At 38.3% G+C, this 10562-nt stretch overlaps 1 protein-coding gene and 1 pseudogene across 1 annotated transcript in view; one reads left to right on the forward strand and one right to left on the reverse strand.

Annotated features, from left to right (window-relative positions):
• The window catches only part of LOC102813713 (alpha-N-acetylgalactosaminide alpha-2,6-sialyltransferase 3-like), a 929267-nt gene that overhangs the window by 566555 nt on the left and 352150 nt on the right, over window positions 1-10562 (reverse strand). The window lies entirely within an intron of this gene.
• LOC102825896 overlaps window positions 1-10562 on the forward strand; it is a 178081-nt pseudogene that overhangs the window by 138300 nt on the left and 29219 nt on the right.

A 10562-nucleotide genomic window follows, 5' to 3' on the forward strand; every position in this document is an offset into this window, starting at 1 on the left:
CTCTTTGGAATGGGCACAAATATGGATCTCTTCCAATTAGTGGGCCAGATAGTAATCTTCTAAATTTCTTGGCATAGATGAGTGAGTGCCTCCAGTGCTGCCTCACTTTCTTGAAAGATTTCAATTTTCATTCCATCAATTCCTGGTGCCTTGTTCTTTGCCAATGCCTTCAATGTCCTTGGACTTCTGCCGTCAGTGTCATTGGCTCTTGATCATATGCTACCTGTTGAAATGGTTGAACATCAACCATTTCCTTTTGATACAGTGACTCTGTGTATTCCTTCCATCTTCTTTTGATGCATTCTGCATCATTCAATAATTTTCCCAGAGTATCCTTCAGTAATTAAAGTTGAGGCTTTAATTTTTTCTTCAGTTTCCTCCAGCTTGAGAAATGCTGAGCGTGTTCTTCCCTTTTGGTTTTCTGACTCCAGATCTTTGCATATTTCATTGTAATATTTGACTTTGTCTTCTTGAGCTGACCTTTGAACTTTTCTGTTCAGCTCATGTACCTCCTCATATCTTCCATTTGCTTTCACATCTCCACACTGAAGAGCAAGTTTCAGTGTGTCTTCTGACATCCATTTTGAGCTTCTCTGTCTTTCTTGTCTTAATGATGTTTTGCTTTCTTCCTGTATGATGTTTTTTTACTGTTGTGACAGTCACAATTAGTCATAGTGACAATTATTCACTATTGAATCAAAAGAATCTTATCTGCATCTTATTTCACCAGACCCATCTAGACAAGATGAAAACTATTTAGTGGGCATTTTACCTTCTGCCACACACGTTGAAACTAAACTCCCTCTTGAAAACTTGTTAGCCAGTCACTTCATACCTTTATATTCCATTCATTTTAGGTAGCCAATATCTAAGTTGCCCATCCCTATGAATCCTGTATACAGAGGGGATAAGATTGATGCTTGTTGTGAAGAATGCTTCCCTCTCAGGTGGTATTTTGAGCTACTGTATCCAGAAGTATAAATCAAGTTCATCAAATTGTAGCAATTTACCCTTGTTTTTTTTTTTTATATTCCTTTATCTTTTAATTCAATTTTCCATGAACTTTTTGAAGCCCCATCATTTTTCATATGAGAAACCTCATCACTCCATTGTTGATCACTAATGAGGATTCATGTTCAATATATATTACATCTTACTCTTCCTTCCTTGTGAAGTTAGAGTAGGTCATTTCCACCACTCAACCATTGTTTTACACACACACACACACACACACACACACACACACACACACTGCCTTTGACATTGGTACTAAAGTCTAACATCTCCAAATAAAAAACATATATACATGATAGAACATTCTGAGAATTTTTAACTCCAGATGACCATGCTAGTAGCACCTTGAAATACAACTTTTGGGTTTTTCTATAGTTTGAAAAAAATCTAAAAGAAACTCATTGATATCAAAGAACATACTTATTTTTAGTAGCTTTAAACTACAATTGCTGAGGCTCCCAAGTGGGTAAAAAATAAAGTCTCACAATAAAAAGAAAACATAAAGGCCTCCAGGGAAAAAAAAAAAAAAAATAAACATCTCACTGGAATGCAAAAATTCTTAACAGAGCTCCTCTGTTAGTTTGGGGTCTTTGCCAGGAAGAAGATGCAAACACAACAGGAGGAACAGGGAAAGAATTACAGTGCTCCATATCCCAATCTGTTTTAAACAAGTTGAACATCTTCCCTTCCTTTACACAAATTATGGAAATTTTACTTATTTTCCCTTTTAGCAGGTAAACAACATGTGTAGAATAAAATTAATCGTCCCAGGATATTTTGCCTCTGCTTTCTTAGAGTGATAGACAAACATATTAACTTCACATAAATTATATGCCTAAATACACCAGCTTAACATTATGCTCCCCATCATCCTACTTCCCATAAGTGGGCTGAACTTGACCTTCAAAGACCTTGAAATGAAAAAAAAAAAAAAGACAACCTTACTCTTTTGTGACATTTATGAGTGTCTTTTTTGCTTGACTGCTTTTTACCACCTGGAAATAATAGTGAAAGCATTGTAGACGAAAGCGGCTATAAACATTGACAAATAACAGGAAAGGCAGACAGTTTTATTCCAGGCAGGTTAGAGCTAATCTAATCAAATCCAATTCTCTTTCTTTCTGTAAGCCTACCACTATGTTCAATTTATTTTTTGATTAGAAGTGTAGTATGATAGTTCTCAGTTGGACTGCAGTTAAACAATACTGAGGTTTAAATTTTCTCCACAAACAATTTGATGAAACAACAGATTTTAAGGATTTTAAAACAAAACAAAAACACGTTTTCATAGTAACAGTAAGTTGTAAGAAAATTCTAAGGGAGACTTTTTTCTAGTGTTTTTTAATAATGAAAATTTATGGATTGGTTCTATTACAATCCAGAAATAAAATACACTGAAAAGTGTTCCTTGGTCCTGGCATTCAGAGACTCAAGAAAGAGAGCTCTTTGAAAGGATTGACTATGGCAGTGAAGACATTACATTACATGTACTTAAATAGTGAATAATGGGAACAATGAGACTTGCAGCTGAAGAATACTTAGCTATTCAGTCAGCAAGGCACAAAGAGCTATTTTCTTTTCCTTGAAGAAATGTACAGTTCCTCATCAAACATAGAGCTCCCTTCCATAAGCACAAAGCAAGACTGCATGTCCCCAATGGCTATACCCAGATTGTGAATATGTGAAAAGTTTTCATTGACCAGTAAAACATCCTGTTTCTCTTATGCCTCAGATATGGTATAAGGAAAATGCACCTAACCTTGTGTGCATGCCAACACATATACACAAACCCTTCCCTTATACACACACAGACACACACACCTCGCTCACACAAACATAATGCCCTCCTACACATATACCTCTTTCATAACACAAACACACATGCACCCTTACTTCTGCCTGTAATCTACCAGATTTTAGGCAACACCACCACAATACCATGTTTTTAAAGTTTTCTATTTCAAAATAGAAGATATTTTCCTGATGGTCTTAGAGAAGAAGGAGGTAAAGGTCACCACTTTACTTTATTTTCATGTTAGCAGTAGAATATGACCTTCACATGGAAGAATATAAAACCTTCCACAGAATATTCAATCTCAATACAACGTTTAAATGTTTTTGGTATTGTCTTTGTGAATGATATGATGAGAAGTAACAGGGTCACTATGAGTTGGAACCGACTCCACAGCACATAGCAACAACAACTGTAATACTAAGGAAAGGACTTCTGTCTTGAGTGCTCTTTGAACTTGGTTCTATACTCAAGGTTTTTCTTGTAACTAACATAGGACTTGGTTTTGTGTAATCTGTAAAAGAGGTTGAAAGGACGCACAGATTTGACATTTTCTGATGTCATATCTTTCACAATGAGGAAATTTCTGAAGACCTGAAAATCTCACAAGAGAGCTAAATTATAGAATAGTGTCATGGTAGGGGAGAACAGGCCACTAGTAGCATCGATCAAGTTATCCAGTTTTCTATTATCAATTTTTCTGATCAAATCTGCAAAAGATACAGTACTCTTGCATCAACATTATGGATAGAATCAGCATTTGAAAAAAAATCACAATAAGATAGAAAATGGGTATGATAAAATTCTACAGTAATTGATTCTACAAATGAGATCAATCATAAATCCAATTTAAAAAGAAAACAAAACCAAAAATTAACACTGCTCCAAGTTTTTTTAAAAATGGTAGAAATATTTCATATCACTTAATAATTAATTGAGGGAATGAGGAATTAATCTGCAGCAGAGAGCTTGAGGGGGGATTAAATATCAAACATTCCTGTGTGAGAGGGAGTTAATGTGCTCCTTTATGCAGAAGACAGAAGTAAGTCCATCAGGTAAGAAGTTCAGGGAGGTGGATTTTGTCTTCAAATAAATCACACTTTTTTTTTATGTCAGAAAGTGTTTACAATGTGTCTAATATGCATTTGACATAATCAAGATCTAGGGCTACAAAAACAGAACTCATCAAACCGAGGTCTAATAATAAACAGGCTTCATTGAGAAGGAATGAACACACCAAAGGAGGAAGTAGTCATGCAAGATTTAATGCTGATTTTAAAGAGATATCTCAGATTGGGTGAAGAAGTCCTGGGGTGCTATACAATAAGCACTGGACTGCAAACCACTATGTCAGCGGTTCAAACCCACCAGCAGCTCTCCAGGAGAAATATGAGACTGTCTACTTTCATAAAGAGTTAGTCTTGGAAGCCCTATAGAAGTTCATTATGTGTTTGAATCGACTCCATTACAGTGGATTTTTATTGGGTGAGTTGCTAAATTAAATCTCTTTTCAACAGTAATTCCAGCTTATGGGTCCAAAGTGTAGCAGGGGCACTTTCTTTAAAAATTGCGTAAAGTAAACTGATCTTAGGGTTAATTACATACCACATGTCAGGTCTTCAGTTTCAAGGAAGACTTAAATGAAGAGAAACAAATTCACAGTTCCCAATGTATTCATCCTTCCAACAAATATTTAATAAGGGGCTAGTTGGTATCTGGAGTCCTGGTGTGGTGCATAGGATAATGACTGGTCTGCTAACCACAAAGTTAGTGGTTCAAATCCACCAGCTACTCCTTGGAAACCCTATGACTCGATTACACTTAAGAACAATTTGGTACCGACTCTGTGCCAGTCTATTCTTATGATATTGCAAGCACTCTGGTTTTTCATGAGCATTCCTCAGTGGTCAGCTCAGTGAATCAAGTCCCTTACACTGAAGCCACCATTTCTCTAAAATAAAAAAATGGAATTGGGTTGAGAATGTTTTAACTTCCCATGAGATGTGGCATCAACTGCCCATTTTAATATTGCACTGATAAAATTAAGTAGCTGAGAAAGTTCACCACTCATTACTGTATTGGTTCAGGCAATGTTTTACATATTATAGTCCATGTAAACATATTACATATTATAATATATTATTGTTGTTGTTGTTACGTGCTGTGGAGTCAGTTCCGACTCATAGCAACCCTGTACAGGGTTTCTGAGGCTATAAATCTTTACGAGAGCAGAAGGCTTCATCTTTCTCCCGTGGAACAGCTGGTAGTTTTGAACTGCTGACCGTGAGGTTTCACAGCCCAATTCATAACCACTACGCTACCAGAGCTCCTTATGATATATTATAGTTCATGTAAAACACAAGACCTTTTTAAAGTATGAAGAGCAAAGATGTCAGCATGAGGATTAAGGTGTGCCTGACCCAAGCAATGGTATTTTCAATAACCTCATATGCATGTGAAAGCTGAACAGTGAATAAGGAAGATCATAGAAGAATTTATGCATTTGAGTTATGGTGTTCTAGAAGAATATTGAACGTGGGTTGCCAAAAGAACCAATAAATCCGTTTTGGAAGATGTGTAGCCAGAGTGCTCCTTGGAGGCCAAGATGGCCAAACTCCATCTCTCATACTTCGGACATATTGTCAGGAGGGACCAGTCGCTGGAGAAGGATATCATATTTGGTAAGGTGGAGGGTCAGAGAAAAAGAGGAAGACCCCCATCGAGATGGATTGGCCAAGTGGCAGCGTTGATAATCTAAAGCGTGGCAACAGTAGTGAGGTTGGCCCAGGATCGGGCAGTATTTTATTCTGCTGTACATAAGGTCACTATGGGTTGGTAACAACTCAATGGCACCTAACAACAACAACAACAACATAATGAATATAAATCTCAATAATTATTTTTGAGGTATTTTTAAAAAGTACTGTAAGATTTCCTTAGTGAGCCTGTTAAGTCTTTTGGCTATAAATCTCCCCCAATAACACTGCTTTTTCTATTTAAGGTTGCAAGCCCAAGAGAGATTAATGAGATGAGTTGTCCACTAGTCAAGGGAAGAACACAAGATCTATCCTATCTTATTTCATCTTCTGGTTTAATCATTATAAGTGTTATGTAATGTGACATTCACACATTATTGAAGATGTTAAAGAAACAAATTGCATACTACAAATCAGTAGATCATTTTTCATTTCTAGCACACTCTAAAATTAATGATGCCCTCCTTTTTCTATTAAGCCTTAAAAAATTATATTAAATAAGAAATTGGACATACAAACAATCAGTACTTCTCTTTCTCTCTCTCTCTTTTTTTTTTTGTGTGTGTGTGTGTGTGTGTGCTTTTCCCTGAGCTAACTAACCCCAGCAGTGTTAGAAAAGAGGATTAAGGAACAGAAACTTATTGTGTTTCGGTTCGTTAGCTCTCTGACAAGCAAATTGCTCCTGCAGTATCCAAAATGCTCTTTTCCCCACTTGATTCTTTCATGCCTATTATTCCTCTTTAACTTTGTGGTCGTAGCACACTTGGATGCTGTTTCCAATCTGCTAATTGGGTCCAGGGGAGTGTCCTGGCAGCGCTGGGGCAATAAGGCCATGTTGAGTTTGCTGGCTCTGTGCTTTCTGCCTGGGTCTGCTCAGGCTGGAATCTCCTGTGACAGGCCTGCAGGCGTGCCCCTTCAGCTCCAGAAGCTGATGGAGGTGGGCACTCCGCCTCCTGGCACTGCAACCTCCAACAGGCAAGCAAGAAAGCACTGGTCCAATCCTATCAGAAGCTTCTCCTTGGAAGTACTGGGGGATTTTAATTAAGAAACTCTTTCAATGTGCCATTGTAAAATACTAAAAAAAAGTCCATAACAAAGCAGCTCATGGTTTTCTGAGGTTTATACTTCCAATAGGCCCCAGGAACCCTATTATTTTAAAGTATGTAGGTCACTTAGAGCATTCATATCTTCCTTTCCTGCTCAAAACAAGCGGGTCTCATCACGTGTCATGGTTCTCCACTCCCTTTCCTATAGTATCATTACCTTAAACTTTACTTAAATCAGATATTTCTGTTGGAGCTTCTAGTCATAGGTAATGAACCTGTCTGCTTTATTACAACAGGTAGGGAAATCAGTCAGGTCAGGCATATGGGCAGCCTGCTCCTTCCCCATTTTAAGGCATACATAGCTGTCCACTTCCTGAAGACTGCCTTCCTTCACTGAACACAGAGTGCCTGATCGAAAGTGTTTGGGCAGCTCCTAGAATGTTACTACTAGGAAATAGGTCATCAAATGCAAATGTCTCAGTCCTGGGAGAAGTATGTTAGGAGAATGGAAAGAAATAAAAAATTAAACCTGGATCTGGAACAAAAGTCTTGGGTTCTGGCCCTAGACCTGCCACTCACTACCAGTGTCAACTCCCTGGGCCTCAGTTTCCTTTGCTGTAACATAGTAATATTGGCTCCAAAGAGAAATATGCTCATGGGCCAAAGAGGCAGCATTTTATATCGTGATCAAAGAAAGAGGAAGCTCTGGTAACGTAGTGGTTACGAATTGGGTTGCTAACCTCAAGGTCAGCAGTTTGAAACTAGCAGCTGTTCCACAGGAGAAAGATGAGGCTTTCTGTTCCCGTAAAGATTTCCAGCCTCGGAAACCCTGTACAGGGTCACTATGGGTCGGAACCGACTCCATGATACTTAACAACAGCAGCAACAACAGTGAAATTACTTTTATTATTATGAAAAGATCTCCAAGACATTCTGTGAGCAAATAAATAGATAAATAAACAAGTTGGGTTGCTAACCACAAGGTCAGCAGTTCGCATCTACCAGTTGCTACTTGGGAGACAGATGAGACTTTCTGTTCCTGTAAAGATTTACTTCCTCACAAACACCATAGAGGGTCATTATGAGTTGGACCCACACCATACAACCACCACCATTGTTGTTATTATGTGCCGTGGAGTCGGTTCCAAACCCTGTACAGGGTTTCCAAGGCTGTAAATCTTTACAGGAACAGAAAGCATCATCTTTCTCCCGCAGAACAGCTGGTAGTTTCGAACTACTGACTTTGTGGTTCGCAGCCCGATTCATAGTATTTGTAGTATGGTAACCACCACCATAGTAGTATATTAAATCTAAGAATCCCAGATTACACAATGGTTAATTACAAGGCTACAAATCAAAAGGTTTGTGGTTCAAACCCATTCAGAGACTCCATAGAAGCAAAGACCTGGTGATCTGCTCCATTAAAGATGTCAGACCAGGAAACCCAGCAGGCCATTTCTATTCTGACACATGGGGTCCCTATAAGTTGAAAATGAACTCAACAGCACCTAACAACAACCATATTACCACTAGTGTAAAAAAAAAAAAAAAGAGAGAGAGAGAGAGAACTTATAAAACAACATCACCCATTTTGTGTAGAAATTAATATAAAGAAGTGTCAGGCACACAATACTAACGGCAATGAGCCCTGTGGAGGGATCAGAATGTTGTTCAAAGGGAATTTTTACTCTTATCTGTAATACTTAATTTTCTTAAATAATTCATTTCTTTATTAAATGTATAATTAAAAGTTATTTTTTTTAAAAAAGAATGCTTCTTGGATCTCATGAATGAAACTACTACGAAAAACAGAATGTTTGAAAAATGTGAGCTTTTGCTATTAACTTTATCCAGGACAAACAGCACAAATCCAGGTCATTTTTTCCTTCAATGAGGTAGGCTTGGCAACTCCATTCCTCCTCACTATGTTGCTCCCCACCACTAGAGGGCTGAGAAAACAACCTGCTCAAAGGTAGCTGACTTCCATTGGCTGATTTAATACACCATGACTCTTGGCTGTTGATTAATTTAAATATTCTTGTTGATTGTTATTTCTGTTGCTGTTAAGTGCCAAGGAGTCTTGGTTCAGCTTCATAGGAACTCTGCATAAGGCTTCAAAGGAGTGGCTGGTGAATTTGAACACTCAGTCCTTTGGTTCAAACCACCCTTGTGGTGCAGTGCATTACTGATGATTAGGGCTCACATATACCTATACCTTTTTGTGAATTCTATCAGTGCTTTCTCAGGATTCATTTAATGGGATTGATTAAAGTCAGTCTTTTCTTTGCTTGGACACCATTATTATTGGTAAGACACCCTGGTGGTACAACAGCTTAAACACTTAGCTGCTAACCAAAAGGTTAGCTGCTAACCAAAAGGTCGGTAGTCTGAACCCCCCAGTCATTCTGTAGGACAAAGACATGACAATCGGCTTCCATAAAGACTTACAACTTTGGGAACCCAATGAGGCATCTCTATGGTGTCCTACAGGGTTGCCACTATAAATCAGAATTGGCTGGACAGAAATGGGTGGCTTTTGTTATTAGCAGATGTCATTAAGCCAGCCCCAAACTCAGGATGACCTCCCGTACATTAGAATTGGACTTTTGTGTTCACAAGAGTTTTACTTGGCCGAGTTTTTGGAAGTAGGTTACCAGGCCTTTCTTCTTAGACTGCTTCAGGCTAGAAGCTCCATGAAACCTGTTCAATGTCATAGCAACACACAGCCTTCACTAACAGATTGCTGATAATCGAAACTAGGTCTCCCAAATGGAAGAAAGAATTCTACTGATGAAATACCAATGCTCTCTTTTGCTGTCTCACACCAAAGGAATCGTTTAAGACTTTTTTCCCCTAATTGGCCTTCTCCATGTATAATTTTAATTTTGTCTCCTTGAGGTCATGTAGATGCATGATTTAAGCTAACCATTCCTTACTATTTGCCAGGTACTGTTAATGCACTCTCCATGAATTAGCATATTTAGACTTAAAACAAATGAGAAATCTGAAGCAAAAGAAATTAAATATGTACCTCCATAAGTTCTACAGTTAATAAATGCCAGAACTGGAATTCAAACCCAGGCAATTTGCTTTCAGTATGTGTTCAAGGACTAGGCTCGCTCTCAGAAAGAAATGTACCCAAAAATGCTTGAGAAAAATACCTTGTCTCACAGAAATCAGTAGTGTTCAGACCAAATGAAACTGTCACCTTTAGGTCTTGATTGTAGCAAACAGAGTTGTGATTAAAGGTAACACACCAGAGTGTAAGTAACTGTAAACGTGGTCCTGTAAACATGGGTTTCAGGAACACAAGTTGGAGGAAAGAACAAACCTGTTTTTATTGGAGTTCATGGCACTTAAATACACAGCTTCTTAGACCAGGAGAGAATGTACAAGAGCAATAGCACAGACACAAGTTAGGAGAGTGAAGCTGATTCCACATATCACACATAAAAATCAGATTCGTGATCCTTACACATTCACACCAAATGAGCAAGGTACAATATATTTATTTACTGCTCCCTGTACAGGACTTGAGGTGGAATTTGATCTTCCCAAATAACAACATACCTAACAACAGTAACAACACTCTCAACTCCCCAAACATTGCTTTCCTCTCTGTCTTTTCAATTCGTAGTTTTGCTCATACACTTCTACACATGGAATATCCTTTTTTCAGCCATGCAAATCCAAACAATTTTTGATAGTCTACCTCAAATCCTATTTCCTGCCCAACTTCATTAAGTCCCATATCGTGTCCCCTCCTTGGAGACTTCATTGACCACCCAGCCAGATCTGATTCTCCCCTCAGTTGAGCTTCTATAGTAATTGCCAGGTGCACTTCTGGATGCCTTGGCTGTGAGGGTTGACTGGTGGTAAGCAATTCCCTCTATTGGACCACAAGTTTCTTAGTAGGAAGGACTGGCTACAGTTCACACTTGCAGGTAATTTCCC

Source organism: Chrysochloris asiatica, unplaced genomic scaffold (genome assembly GCF_000296735.1).
Source record: "Chrysochloris asiatica unplaced genomic scaffold, ChrAsi1.0 scaffold00002, whole genome shotgun sequence".
Lineage (NCBI taxonomy): Eukaryota > Metazoa > Chordata > Mammalia > Afrosoricida > Chrysochloridae > Chrysochloris > Chrysochloris asiatica.